Raw genomic sequence first — 14343 nt, forward strand, 5'->3', positions numbered from 1 at the left:
GCGATACCTGAAGGGCACAGCGAATGTGTGCCTCCGATTCGGCTCCGGTAAACCCGAACTCGACGGTTTCACCGATTCGGATATGTCGGCTGATGAAGATACCAGCCGGTCCACGTCAGGGTATGTGATGACGTATGCAGGGGGAGCCGTTTCGTGGCAGTCGAGGCTGCAGAAGACGGTTGCGTTGTCAACCACGGAGGCGGAGTACATGGCAGCTGTTGAAGCCGGCAAGGAAGTAATATGGATGAAGGACTTCATTAGAGAGCTCGGTATCCGGCAGGAGGAGTACCGACTCTACTGCGACAGTCAAAGTGCAATCCACCTTGCGAAGAACGCGGCCTATCACTCCCGGACGAAGCACATCCAGCGAAGATATCACTGGATCCGGGAAAGGATAGAAGACAAGGAGTTCGTGCTGACAAAGATCCACACGGACGAGAACGGGTCGGATATGCTGACCAAGGTGCTCACACCCGACAAGCTGGAAGCATGCCGGAAGAGGATCGGTTTGGAGAGACATCCCATGCCGAAGTGAAGGGGGAGTTTGTTGGGATTTCGGTCCCTCCGGATGGGATGTCCCCGGAGATAAATGACGGCAAGCCCGGTTGCGGTTACGGAACCGGACGATGAAGAGTACCCGGCATGAAGCCGGATGAAGTGTACCCGGATGCGGATCCGGATGATGAAGACCCCGGTTACGGAACCGGATGCTGAAGACCCCGACTACGGAGCCGGATGACGAAGACCCGGCTACGGAGCCGGAAGACGAAGACCCGGCTACGGAGCCGGATGATGAATGTACCCGGAGAGAGAGAGATCCGGATGCGGGGACATACTTATAAATATGTTTGCCAAGGGCCCTTGAGGCTATATTTGTAAATAGCCCGAAAGTCATATGTGTATAAATATGACTTAGGGCAAACAGTTTTATGTTGTTGCTCATTCTGTGTTTTCAGTCGAGAGAGCGAAGTGAGAGCAGCCGAGAGAGAGAGAGAGAGAGAGAGAGCGAGAGAGAGACGAAGAGGTCGTTGCCTCGGTGTATTACCGCCGCCTGTGGCGAAGACAGTGAGCCCAAGGTCGTTGCCTTGCAGCTTGCCATTGTATATTTCTCTGTGCATAGTTTTGGTTTGGAGTTTTGCACTCCCGTGGTTTTTCCCATTTAGGGTTTTCCACGTAAAACATCCTGTGTACTCTTCTCTCCATTATCTTCGTGCATTTGTATTTCCTGTTTTCTGTGAGTTAATCCTATTTATCGGTTGTGGCCGAGCACTGGATTCAACAGCTGTCTGGCTCACTCAATGCCATTCTAGCCGAAATTGGACACAAGTCGAATCGGTTTCGACTATTACCCGATTTCGATTTCGAATGGTGATTTTCGAGCTTTTCGAACACAGAGTATGTGTCGATTATCTAGGTCGATCTTGCTTCAGGCGATTATGACAATGAGAGGAACAGATTCGACTAACTCTTCTGAATGTTGTCTAGCCGAATTAAGCACGGAAGGGGGTTGTTCCTAGACCCTAGACTACTACGAGCGAGTGAAGCGTCAGGCAACCTATTCAATTGTTGTCTAATCCAATGTAGTATGGTTGAGGCAGAGCTTGTGAATCGAAGTCTCACTCCGAGCGGCTACAATCACAAGAGTGAAGTGCAACCGATTGACTCGCTTCAATGTTGATTTAGAATAGTGAGTGCAAAATTTATCGGTGTTTCCCTTTGCGAAAACGATCTTGTAGAGAGTTGCCAATCAAGATCTTCACGGTGTACAGAAGAAGAGTTGTTGATGGAGACTAGATAGACGACGACAACAGAATCGAAAGAACCTCGAGCTCTGATACCAGATGTTGGTAACATGGTTGTCTAGTGCGGAACAAATTGACATTCTTCTAGAGAGAAGATCACAAACCGATACAAGCAAGGTAGATTGATGGCAACAACAGAATCGATAGAAAACGAGATGCAACCAGAATGCAAGAGAGAGAGAGAGACGTTAGGCACAAGATGAATTGTATTTTTGGAATCATCAAAACTAGGTTACAAAGTCAGTTTATATACTCACTAACTTAGGGAAACTACCCTTCTTATTGTTTACATAAATAGCCTAAACCTAGTGTGTACAAAGGAAGACAATGTGAATACGTCCATTAGAGACCCACATTCAACAGTTTAGGAGCTAGAGGGTTTTTTTGAAAATGGACGGTGTCGCGAAGAAAACCGTCCATAGGCGGAATCGGCGCACCTAGGCGTGGGTACCGGTTCTTCACGCGCGCAAGCTCCAAGTTGTACATAGAAGCGAGTTAGGAGGATAACCGGCAGGAACGGGCCCTAACACAAGTGGAGACAAAGACCACGCGAACAGTCTTTTCGGTCGCGCGCGCGAGTTAAGGAACTGTACGAGTCGGAGGCGTAACTACGCGAATGCGTGAAGAACGGAGCGGATCCCTGTCCAAAAGGGACAGGGAATAAAGCTGACATGACGGCCTGCTCGTCGGATATATAAGGAGCAGGAAAGAGCTGTTGCAGATCTCTCGAAGGGGGGAGAGAGGACGAAGTGCTGTCGGACCGTTTCTGGACGCTTCTCTCTCTGTTTCCTTCCTTCTTGAGCTCCATAGCTTTCTGTGCAGGGTTCCGAGGAGGCTCGCGCTGTTTCGAGGAACGCCCGAGTGCTTCCGGCAGCACCTCCGAGCTGCTACCCCGTTTGTGCGTCGAAGCGAACAGGCATCGGCATCTGTTCGCCGGCCTGTTCGGTTGTAACCAACCTGTGCCCCATCGAGGGTTGTAGTCGTGTTAGCCATTTTTGTTAATATACATATTTAGTCGTTCGCGTCTGTCTGTGTCGGTCTCTGTTCGCGTTCTCCGTGCTGAAGGGCCGTGTCCCTGTGTATCCCCGGTCCTGCGTAGCCGGTTCTCCCTCTTTCTCCTCCCTCGCTTGCTCTTTGGTTCGAGACCCCCGCGGTCCCGCCTCATCTCCACACGCACTTGCAAAATATCTCGACATCTTTGGTGAACCCGACGTGAAAGAGGCGGCAGAAGAGCAGAAGATGAGGGGGTCGGATCTCGCAGAGGCCATGGCTTCGGCCGTGGATCGGATTGTAAACGCGCGCGAGATCACCGGTGCCCTCGACAGAGCTATCGAGGCGGTCGTCGGCACGATCGGCCGGTTCGACGGGAAGGATGCCACGAAGTATTTGGCGTCCTACGGTGCAAAGATGCTGATGCGGGACATTCCGGAAGAAAGGCGTCTTGCCGGATTTCCCCGAGTGGCGATGCCGAGCATCCATGCGGAGGTGCTCGAGGTGCGGACGGAGAGCCGTACCTGGGAGGAGTTCGAAGGTCGGCTCCTAGAGAAATACGGGCTGGACGACGCGCTCCGGCTTTCGAAGCGAAGGTTCATGGAATGGGTGGAGTCCCCGGGGAAGGGAAGAAACGCGTCGGCGCTCCTCCGGGAGTTCGAGGAAAACTTTGTGCGCCTTTCGGCGCTCGACCGAACCATCCTGGACACGAGCCGGGTCTTGCTGTTTGTCAAGTCGGTCGACGAGCGGGATCGGGAGCAAGTGGGCCTCTTGCTGGAAACCGAAGACGGGCTCACTACCGACTGGGCGGCTGTCAGGAAGGTCTGTGGCCGTTTCGACAAACGGCGAGAATGGGCGGATAACGGGGCGACCGGGTCGGGCTCGGTCGCAGCAAGGAAGCCTGAACCAGCGCCACAGGTGCGCAAGGAAGAGACCCAGGGGTGGTTGGAAACCGGTTCGGCTTCGACCGGCGTAGTCAGAGGCTCAACCGGAAGAGCGGCGCTGGAGGAATTGACGAAGGCGATAAAGGACCTCCAAATCGCGCAGGCCCGAAGGGAAGGAGGCGAACCGGCTCGTGACCGACGGCCGGCGGCAGGAAACAGGTGCATGTGGTGCGATGAAGTCGGCCACATTCGGAAGGACTGCGGCGACTTCGCGGAGGCGCTGAGGAACAGGGTGGTGTACCTGTGGGAAGGACGGGTGCATGCCAGCGACACCCGAAGGGCCCTGAGCCGAAACGACGGAAAAGGTGGTATGAAAAGGTTGATGGAAGAGGCGGCGGCCCGACACGCGGAAACCGTCCACTACTCGGCGTCGGCCGGCATTCGAGTCGGGGGTTGCGAGGCCCGAAGGGAAAGCAAAGCCGGATTCTGGCCGACGATGCTGGAAGGCCTTGCCGGTGCAAGGCTAAAAGGGGAGGAATCGGACCGTGCGGAGAAACGGGTACGGGAGATGACCGGGTGGAGCGACCCAGTCGAGGAAAGGACGGGCTTCGTGGAAGCCGCTTGCCAGAACTACGAGGCTCTGGTAGAAGAGAAGCGGGTGGGGAGACCCGGGACGACCGGGCCCTCACAACGATACGAGACCCGGTCCGGGCCACGACGGGACGAAGCCGGCGGGGCCGGTACGCAAGATAAACCCCAGAAGGGCGGGTACCGTCTGGGGACGGAGATAGAAAGGACCACGGACTTACGAAAGGTCCTGGAGGAACGGATCCTCGACAGCAAGGTGGAGCTGTCGTTACGAGAGGTGCTGGGAATCGCCAAGAAGGAGTTCCACGACTCCATCGTGGACTTGGTGAAACGGAAGAGGCTGTCGACGGAGACAGAACCGGAAAGACCGGTGGAAGTGCGGACGACGCACCTAGACGACATGGCGCTGGGAGACGAGTGGGCGGAAAGCCACTATTCGAGACCACACTGGGCCCGAGCGACCACGGAAACCCGGTGAAGATCGGCGATGTCCAGGAACCGGTGATAGCTTTGGTGGACCACGGATCGGAGATCAATTTGATGTCCATGGACTTCTATAAGAAGGGCAAATGGCCGATCAACACCAAGCACGGGTGGAAAATAAGGGCAGCAATGCGCGCCACCGAGGAACTGCACGGGGCCTGTCCGAATGTGCGAGTCAAGATCGGCGACGTCGAGATTGACCAGCACTTCTTCGTGCAGGAGACGTCTTCGCATCCGGTCATTCTGGGAGAGCCGTACATCACGGCGGCGCGAATGGAGACCAAAGTGCTGGACAATGGTTCGGCCTACGCAAGGGTCAAAAGCCAAGACGGGCGCCATTCGGTCCAGTTTCTGACGGTACGGCCGAACCACGAACGTAACCGCGATTCCCTCGGTTCCGAAAACCGAGAGGATTTTTAGAGAGGACTGCCAAGGCGTGGGGCCGCGACAGTCCGGATGCTCCGGGAAAACCCCACATCTGTACGATAAAACCGTGTACAATAGGTAGGAAATTTTGCTTCTCCGACAGCGGAGCATGTACGATGGTCGGCATCACCGGCCGAGAGAAAACAAAGACGGAGGGGAGACTTCAGGCGTGCGGAGTTCTCGGCCCTGACGAAGGAATCAACGGAGCCGTGGAGGCAGTCTCTTTCGACGACACCTTGGGAATGCTGGGGAAGGTAGTCGAAGAAGACCTTAACGAAGACCGGACGATACCGGTATGTTCCGAAGAAATGTACGAAGTCATCGCGGACTTCGGTCGAGGGCTCGAGTCAGAACGGACGGCCCGAGTGAGCACCAAGTACAAGACGGTGGACCGGAAGGTGAGGCCAGTTGCGGCGCCCTTACCGGAGGGCAGTGAATCCCGGATTAAAGGGGTTGCATCGGACCCCAGCTTACGAGATCGGGCCTGCATAGGACACACCTTCACCGACGAGACGCTCCGCGAGCTGAAGATCGGTGGGGGCGGGTTCCTACTGCCGGCGGAGGAAGACCGGTTCCGGAGAATGCTCGGAAGGCACGGGAAAGCCTTCGCATTCTCGCCGAAGGAAATCGGGTGCGTGGACCCGACGATCGTAGAGCCGATGGTGATATTCACGGTACCGCATGTACCGTGGAATCTCAAGCCAATTTCGGTTCCGAGAGCTCACATCCCGAAGTTGATGGAGCTGTTGAAACAGAAAGTTGATATGGGCATTCTCGAGCCGTCGAGCGCCCCGTATTCAAACCGCTGGTTTACCGTGCCAAAGAAAAACGGATCATTGCGCTTCATTCAGGACCTGCAGCCGGTCAATAGAGTGACCATTCGGAACGCAGGGATCGGACCGACCATAGACGAGTTCGCGGAGGCCTTCGCCGGAAGGTCGATTTACTCGGTCGGTGATCTATACTCAGGGTACGACCAGTTCCAGCTAGCCGTGGAAAGCAGAGACATTACGACGATGCGAACTCCCCTCGGCCTATTGCGGATGTGTACGTTGCCGCAAGGAGGGACCAACTCAGTGGCCCACATGGTGAATGCGATGAACAAGGTGCTGAGGGACTGCATCCCGGACATCACCATGCCGTTTCTAGACGACATCCCGATCAAGGGATGCCCGGTAGAAGAGAAGGACGAGACGGTCGGGCCGGACGGATGCCGGCGATTCGTGATGGCGCACATCGACGACTGCGAGAAGGTGCTGCAAAGGCTAGAGGATGCGAGGCTCACCTTCTCGGGGGAGAAATCAGCCTTCGGGCAGTCGGAAATCATGGTGGTCGGACACTTATGTGGGCCATATGGCCGGAAACCGTCTCCGGCAAAGGTAGAAGCCATCTCCGCGATGAAGCCCGACTGCAGCTCGGTCACGGAAGTACGTAGATTCCTGGGGGCATGCGCATTCTACCACATATGGATCCCGCATTACGCCCATGTTGCGGAGCCGCTATACGGATTATTGAGGAAAGGGCGAAGATTCGAATGGCTAGACAAGCACAAGGAGTCGGTCCGGAAGCTGAAGGAGGCTCTCTCGGCAGCACCGGCGCTCCGAAAGGCCGTCTACAGAAAGGGCACCCCAGTGTACATAACGGTTGACACGAGTCCGACCGGAATCGGGTGGGTCGTCAACCAAGAAGACGGGGACGGCAATCGGTTTCCAATCCGATTCGGCGCGAAGGTCCTCAGCGAACGGCAGCGAGGATACGCCCAGGTTAAACGCGAACTCTGGGGTATCGTTTCGGCGGTGAAAGCCGACAAGGACTATCTGATCGGGACAGAGGTAATCATAGAGACGGATTGCATGCCGATTCTCGGCATGGTTTCCGGGTGCGCAACGCCGGACCTGGCAATGCTCAGGTGGATAGCGTACATCAAGTCCCTGGACCCGGGAATACGACACATTTCCGGGAAAGACAACGCCATGGCCGACATGCTTTCGAGGGCGAGATTCGATGACGAGGGCGGCATGATTTCGGAGGACGAAGAGGTCGGCGTGGACTTCTTCGAGACTGCGTATGTAACAACCGACGGGACAAGCACTCCGGCGCTTAACGACTTCGACGCGAGCAAGTACGACGGGGAGTGGCTGCAGATCGGTGGGTTTTTGAAGACAATGACGCCCGATGCGTCATGGACGAAGGACGAGGCCAACCGGATCCGGAAGAAAGCGTACCGGTTCTTTCTCCGGGACGGATACTTGTGGAAGCACCCGAAGAGGAGGAACGGCGTCCCGCTCCAGGTGGTGGCGATGAAGGAAGAACAGGAGGAGCTGCTGACGGCCTACCACGACAGCCCTTGGGCTGGACACCGTGGAACATGGGCTACGTTTGAGAAACTGAAGGGGAAGTATTGGTGGCCGGGGCAGTACCAGGACGTGCATCGGTTCGTGACAACTTGCGAGAGCTGTCAGATGCACTCCATAGTCCGACATCGGGACGAGCTTCACCCCACGTACCCTCCGACCATCCACTTCAAATGGATGGTAGATCTGGTAACGATGCCAATGGGAGTAGGACAGATGCGGTACCTGGTCCTAGCGCGGGAGGATCTGACGAACCAGGTGGAAGGCCGGGCCCTTCCGAACAAAACGACCGCGGCCGTATGCCGGTTCCTAATCGAAGACGTGATATGCCGGTACGGGTGCGTCGGGAAGATCGTGGCTGACCGAGGGGAGTTGGACGCTGAAGAAGCCGCGGAGCTGTTCGACCGGCTGGGAGTCAAGCTCTCGCTCACCACTGCGTACAATCCGGAGGCGAATGGGAAGGTGGAGCGCGGACACGGGCCGATCGTCAAGGCGTTGGTTCGGGCATGCAGAGGCCAAGTCGGTAACTGGCCGCGGCTGCTACCTTATGCCTTGTGGGCAGACCGGACCACGCACAGTTCGGTAACCGGGTACATGCCGACGGAGCTCATGTTCGGCCAGAAGCCGATCATGCCGATGGAACGGACGATCTCCTCGTGGGCAACGGTCGACTGGAGGGACGAGATGAACCGGGAGGAGTTGTTGGCCGCGCGTATACGACAGCTCGAGCGGAGACCGGAGGACGTGGAACTGGCTGCGGAGAGGCTCCGGGTGGCGAGGGCAAAGAACAAAGCCAGGTTCGACCGAACGCACCGGCTCCGACCGAAGAAAATCGAAGAAGGTGACTGGGTGCTCGTCTACGACAGCAGCCTCGACAACCAGCACCGAGCCACACGGAAGTTCGCACGAAGGTGGATCGGGCCTTACGTGGTACGGAGCGCCAATGACAACGGGACATATCACCTGGCGGAACTTGACGGCACGAGAGTGGCGATACCGGTTGCAGGGAAGCGGATCAAAGCGTTCAAGAAGCGACATGACGACGAGCCGGACCCGGCTCTCCTAGTCAGCAGTGACGAACGATCCGGAAACGAGGAAGAACCGACGGGCGAGGAATGAAGACGGGCCGGTTTTCTCCGTCCCAACTCTCTTGGCGCATACCGGAGGATGCGCGGTTAGGTGGGGGCGGATGTCGCGAAGAAAACCGTCCATAGGCGGAATCGGCGCACCTAGGCGTGGGTACCGGTTCTTCACGCGCGCAAGCTCCAAGTTGTACATAGAAGCGAGTTAGGAGGATAACCGGCAGGAACGGGCCCTAACACAAGTGGAGACAAAGACCGCGCGAACAGTCTTTTCGGTCGCGCGCGCGAGTTAAGGAACTGTACGAGTCGGAGGCGTAACTACGCGGATGCGTGAAGAACGGAGCGGATCCCTGTCCAAAAGGGACAGGGAATAAAGCTGACATGACGGCCTGCTCGTCGGATATATAAGGAGCAGGAAAGAGCTGTTGCAGATCTCTCGAAGGGGGGAGAGAGGACGAAGTGCTGTCGGACCGTTTCTGGACGCTTCTCTCTCTGTTTCCTTCCTTCTTGAGCTCCATAGCTTTCTGTGCAGGGTTCCGAGGAGGCTCGCGCTGTTTCGAGGAACGCCCGAGTGCTTCCGGCAGCACCTCCGAGCTGCTACCCCGTTTGTGCGTCGAAGCGAACAGGCATCGGCATCTGTTCGCCGGCCTGTTCGGTTGTAACCAACCTGTGCCCCATCGAGGGTTGTAGTCGTGTTAGCCATTTTTGTTAATATACATATTTAGTCGTTCGCGTCTGTCTGTGTCGGTGTCTGTTCGCGTTCTCCGTGCTGAAGGGCCGTGTCCCTGTGTATCCCCGGTCCTGCGTAGCCGGTTCTCCCTCTTTCTCCTCCCTCGCTTGCTCTTTGGTTCGAGACCCCCGCGGTCCCGCCTCATCTCCACACGCACTTGCAAAATATCTCGACAACGGTTTACATGTGGAGTTGGTTGAACGACAGATATGCGTGGAAACGTATGTGAGGACATGTCAGTTGTGCTCAACAAACAACATAGAAGGAAGGCAAGAAGATATAGATGCACAGATGAAGCTGTAATGGAAGCTCTCTTTATTTTGTGTTTTCTCTCTCTCTCTCAGAGACTCGTTATAAGAATGATCGAACACTACTTACAACGTTAGGTTATTGCTTATATACTAAGCCCTAACTATATGGACGAGTTTTCACACTAGGATACAAAGTGGAAAGAGTCGGCCTTTTATGCCAACAAACTCCCCCGTAAAAGGACTTCTCTTTTCTACATGTACATGTGTTTGGGGTTATCTCCTCCGTAAACCTAGATTACAAAACTAATCTAAATTTATATTACTTGAGTCAGTCGGCATATGGCCGAATCAGCAGAGGTGTAGGATGTGTCATCATGGTTTATTCGATTAATTCTCACCTTTCGCTCTTCGTTCGGCTTTTCTCCTGGTCATTTGCTTGTCGTGGTCCCATCTCTGTCCTTAGTGTTCTAAAGCGTTGATCTGGGAGTGGTTTCGTCAGGCAATCGGTGATATTCACCTCGGTGTCAATCTTCCAGACTTTGAGCTTCTTCTCTGTTATGAGCTCCCAAATGTGATGATATCACACCTCAATGTGCTTTGTCTTTGTATGATAGACATGATTGTTGATGAGGTGTACTACGCTCTGCGAGTCGCAATAGATGGTTAGCGTTGGTCAGTCGATTTGGCTTGTAGATGAGAAGTCGGCAAACAATCGGTGCAGCCAGATCGCTTCCTTCGCTGCCTCCAATGTTGTTATGTACTCGGCCTCTATGGTCAACAGAGCAATGCACTCTTGAAGTTTTGACCTCCATGATATTGCACCACCACCATAAGTGAAGATGTAGCATGATTTCGATTTCCAATTATCCGTGTTTCCGGCGTACTCGGAATCGGTGTAGCCTTCGACTTCAGCTAAGGTTGTCAAACCAAAAGTCAGCTGTGTATCTTCGGTCCCTCTCAGGTACCTGAAAATGTGCTTGATGGCCTCCCAATGCTTTTGTCTTGGGTTTGACATGTACTGACTGACCATCCCTACGGCATAGGCTAGGTCGGGGCGGGTCACCACCATTGCGTACATGATACTTCCTACGGCCGATGCATAGGGCATCTTTCCATTAAGCTCTTTCTCCTTGTCCGTTGAAGGAGAGTCTCTGTTCAATAGTCTGATCGACGTCAGGAGCAGTGTGGGTGTTGGCTTCACATTCTCCATGTTGAAGCGCTTCAACACCTTCCGAATATAGTCGGAGTAGGACAGTCGGAGAGTCTTTGTCTTCCGATTTCGCTCGATCCTCATGCACAGTATGTGTCGGGCTTATCTGAGTTCCTTCATCGCAAACTTGTCATGAAGGCTCCGCTTCAAGTTCCTTATTTCTTCTTTATTGCTTCCTGCAATCAGCATGCCGTCGACGTATAGGATCAGATAAATTCTGGACTTATTGGCCAGTTGCCGAATGTACAAGCATGGGTCGGATTCTGATCGACGGTATCCAAGCTACCTGATGTAGGAGTCGAACTTCTGGTACCACATCCTTGGCGCTTGTTTCAAGCCATAGAGGCTTTTCTTCAGTCGACATACGAGGTGACTTTCCTCCCCCGTCACCGTGAATCCTACCGGTTGAGACATGTAAATGTCTTCTTCTAGATCTCCATATAGGAATGTCGTCTTTACATCCATCTGTTCGAGCTCTAGGTCTTCTGTCGCTACGAATCCTAGTAAGAGTCAGAGGGTGGTCATCTTGGCTACTGGTGAAAATATCTTCTCGTAATTGACCCCGTGTTCTTGTTTGAAACCTTTCGCGACAAGACGAGCTTTGTACTTGTCCTTCTCGGAGTCGGATACATATTTTTATCGGAAAACCCATTTGCAAGGTAGCAGCTTTCTTCCAATTGGTAGTTCGACCAGCTCCCATGTCTGATTCTCATGAATTGAGTCCATTTCGGATTTCATGGCTTGTAGACATGTTTCGGCGTTCATTGCGGCCATAGCTTCTTCATAAGTGCTTGGTTTGCCTATATCGGTGTAGTTGACGTAGTCGAGGCCAGGTTGGTAGAACTTTGTCTGCCTTTGAGCTCATCCAGATCTCCTGAGTGCCGAGCTAAGAGGTTCGGATTCTTTGAACGGCTCTATCAGTCAATCGGTATTTGTTGAACAGTTTGTGTCAGGATTCTTGTTAGGTGACCCACTTTGGGATTTCAGTGGTGTCATGGCTTTCTCCCTCGTGAACTTTGTCGACTCGGGTCTGTTTCCAAATCGCACCATGTTGACTTTGCTTTGTTCGACTCTTGTCAAATCGGCTCTGTCTTTGATGGCTTTGTCTTCGAGATCGACTAGTGGACCTCTTACCAATATGTTGTCAGCTTGATCGAGTTCGACTGTTTGTCGAATCTCTGATTCGGTTTGGTGGGATGGTCCTTCTACAACATCTCTGTCGACTTCGAAGGATACCTTTTTACGAGCTATTTTCTATTGGTTCCGTTGAGAGAAGATAGAGTCTTCATTGAAGACTACATCATTGCTCTGGATTAGTTTCCGGTTCTCAGGCTCCCATAGCCGGTAGCCAAAGTCCCCATCGGTTCCATAACCGAGAAATATGCATTTCGCCGCATGGGGTGCCAACTTGGTCCTTTTCACCTTGGGGATGAACGCGTAGGCTTCGCATTCGAATACACAGAACCTATATTAGGTCAGTCGTTTGCATGTCCATAGTGCTTGTGACACTTCGAGCCTGATTTCCTTCGATAGTGATAGATTTACCAAGTATACTGTTGTCTGCAATGCTTCAACCTAGAACTCCAGCTTCAGTCCAACTTATTGGAGCATTGCCGTCACCCTCTCCTGGATCATTCAGTTGATCCATTCTGCATGGGTGTGTAAGGAATGGTCTTTTGATATCGGATCCCTTTGTTGGACAAGTACTGATTGAAGGCTCTAGAGGTATATTCACCTCTGTTGTCTTCACTCTGTGTCCCGACCTGTTCTCCACTTCAAATGTCCACTGAGTGAAGACCTCGAGTGCTTCATCTTTGGACCTGATTGAGTAGGCCCAGACCTTTCGTGTACAGTCATCTACAAAGGTGATGAAGTATCGGGAGCCTCCTAGTGATTGCTCTGGCATGGGCCCACATATATCTGTGTGCACGAGCTATAGGGGCTTTCGTACCGTCTCGTACTGGAGAGAGTGCGGACTTCGGGTTTGTTTCCTGTATTGACAATGTTTGCAAAAGTCTGTCTTTGCTTGGAGTTTAGGGATGTAGCCGACTACCATTAGTCGATCAAGTCCGGCTTGAGACATATGACCGAGTTGGCCATGCCATAAGTTTGGGTCGGTCTTTTCAACTGCATTTACGACCCCTTCTGGATTGATCGCCATTAGTGGGTATATGTTATTGTACTTGTGTTCACTCCTGATTTTCAGATTTCCTCGGCTAATCATCCAGGTTGACTCACTAAGAGTCGTTCGACACCCGCCTTAGGCTAACATGCCGATGGAGACCAGACTCCTTTTCAGATCGGGTACATGTCGAACTCGATGTAGGGTTATTGTGTTGCCATTTGGCAATCTGATGGGAACCTCTTCGGTCCCTGCTATTCAGCACTCATGCCTGTTTCCTAGTCGGATTGTGCCACTGGCGTCGCTTGAATAGTTCGAAAACCATTCGATGTTCGGGATCACGTGGAATGTGGCACTGGAATCCAGTAACCACGTATGCGCATCTTGTGCACTATAGAGGACTTATCCGATCATCGAGTCCTCTAAGGAAAGAATTTCTCCGGATCGGGTGTCGGTAACATTAACTTCGTTGCCGACTAGAGAGTGGTTTTTCATCCACCTCAAAAAACCGGTATGTCTTATCATCTGAATACCCCTTCACAGCAAAGAGTACTTCCAATCTTTAAAAAACCCCAACCCATCTATGGTTAGCATTATTGGGTGGTATGGGAAGTCTACTCATTGCTTCCTGAATTTGTTGATACATTATTTGGCCGCCATGCATACTACGTAGGATTTCTTTTTGCTCTTTCAATGAACGCGATAAAAACGCTTTCCAAGTCTGAACTGTTTTCGTTGTACCTGCTGTCATTTTCCCCCATGATAACCATTGTCTAGAACCTAGCACTGAACCATCTGATGTTGTAAACAACGGGTTCCAAACTATCTTTTGTCTGAGATAGTCAACATAACGTTTGGGATTAGGTTTATTATGAAGCAAACCAGGTAATACATGTTTCCATGCTAAAAATAATGTCCTAATAAATTTGTCTTCCCATCTATTGGCTGAAGGTACTCGGAAAGTTTCGTTCGGCCAGGGGGCGCCTAAGCAAGGAGAGCAATCTGAACATCGGTCAATCAATAATACTTTCCATATTTCTTGCCCCAGTGTAAATCCTCTAACAAGCAACTTACTTAGCAATGCTCTTGATTGATCTACTGGATCAATAATACCTTATCCTCCTTTAGAACGAGGTAAGGTAATAACATCCCATTTCACTTTCGACCGAGCATTGCCTTCCGTTTTACCGGACCACAAGAAATTACGAATCAGTCTACGTATTTTCAGAATGCATGACTTGGAGAATATCCAACATGACAAAACATACCATGTTGAAGCCAATAAAACCTGATTAGCAACTATAATCCGACTAGCAAAAGACAACTTGGCTGAACTCCATAATAATAACTTTTTCTGTAGTGATAATAGGAGGGGTGCCACTTGATGTTCCATTGAAAGATCAATACCTATCGTACGCCCT

Source organism: Azolla caroliniana, unplaced genomic scaffold, assembly GCF_043228905.1.
Source record: "Azolla caroliniana isolate FFs.n. ecotype wild unplaced genomic scaffold, voAzoCaro1.0.p SCAF_12, whole genome shotgun sequence".
NCBI lineage: Eukaryota > Viridiplantae > Streptophyta > Polypodiopsida > Salviniales > Salviniaceae > Azolla > Azolla caroliniana.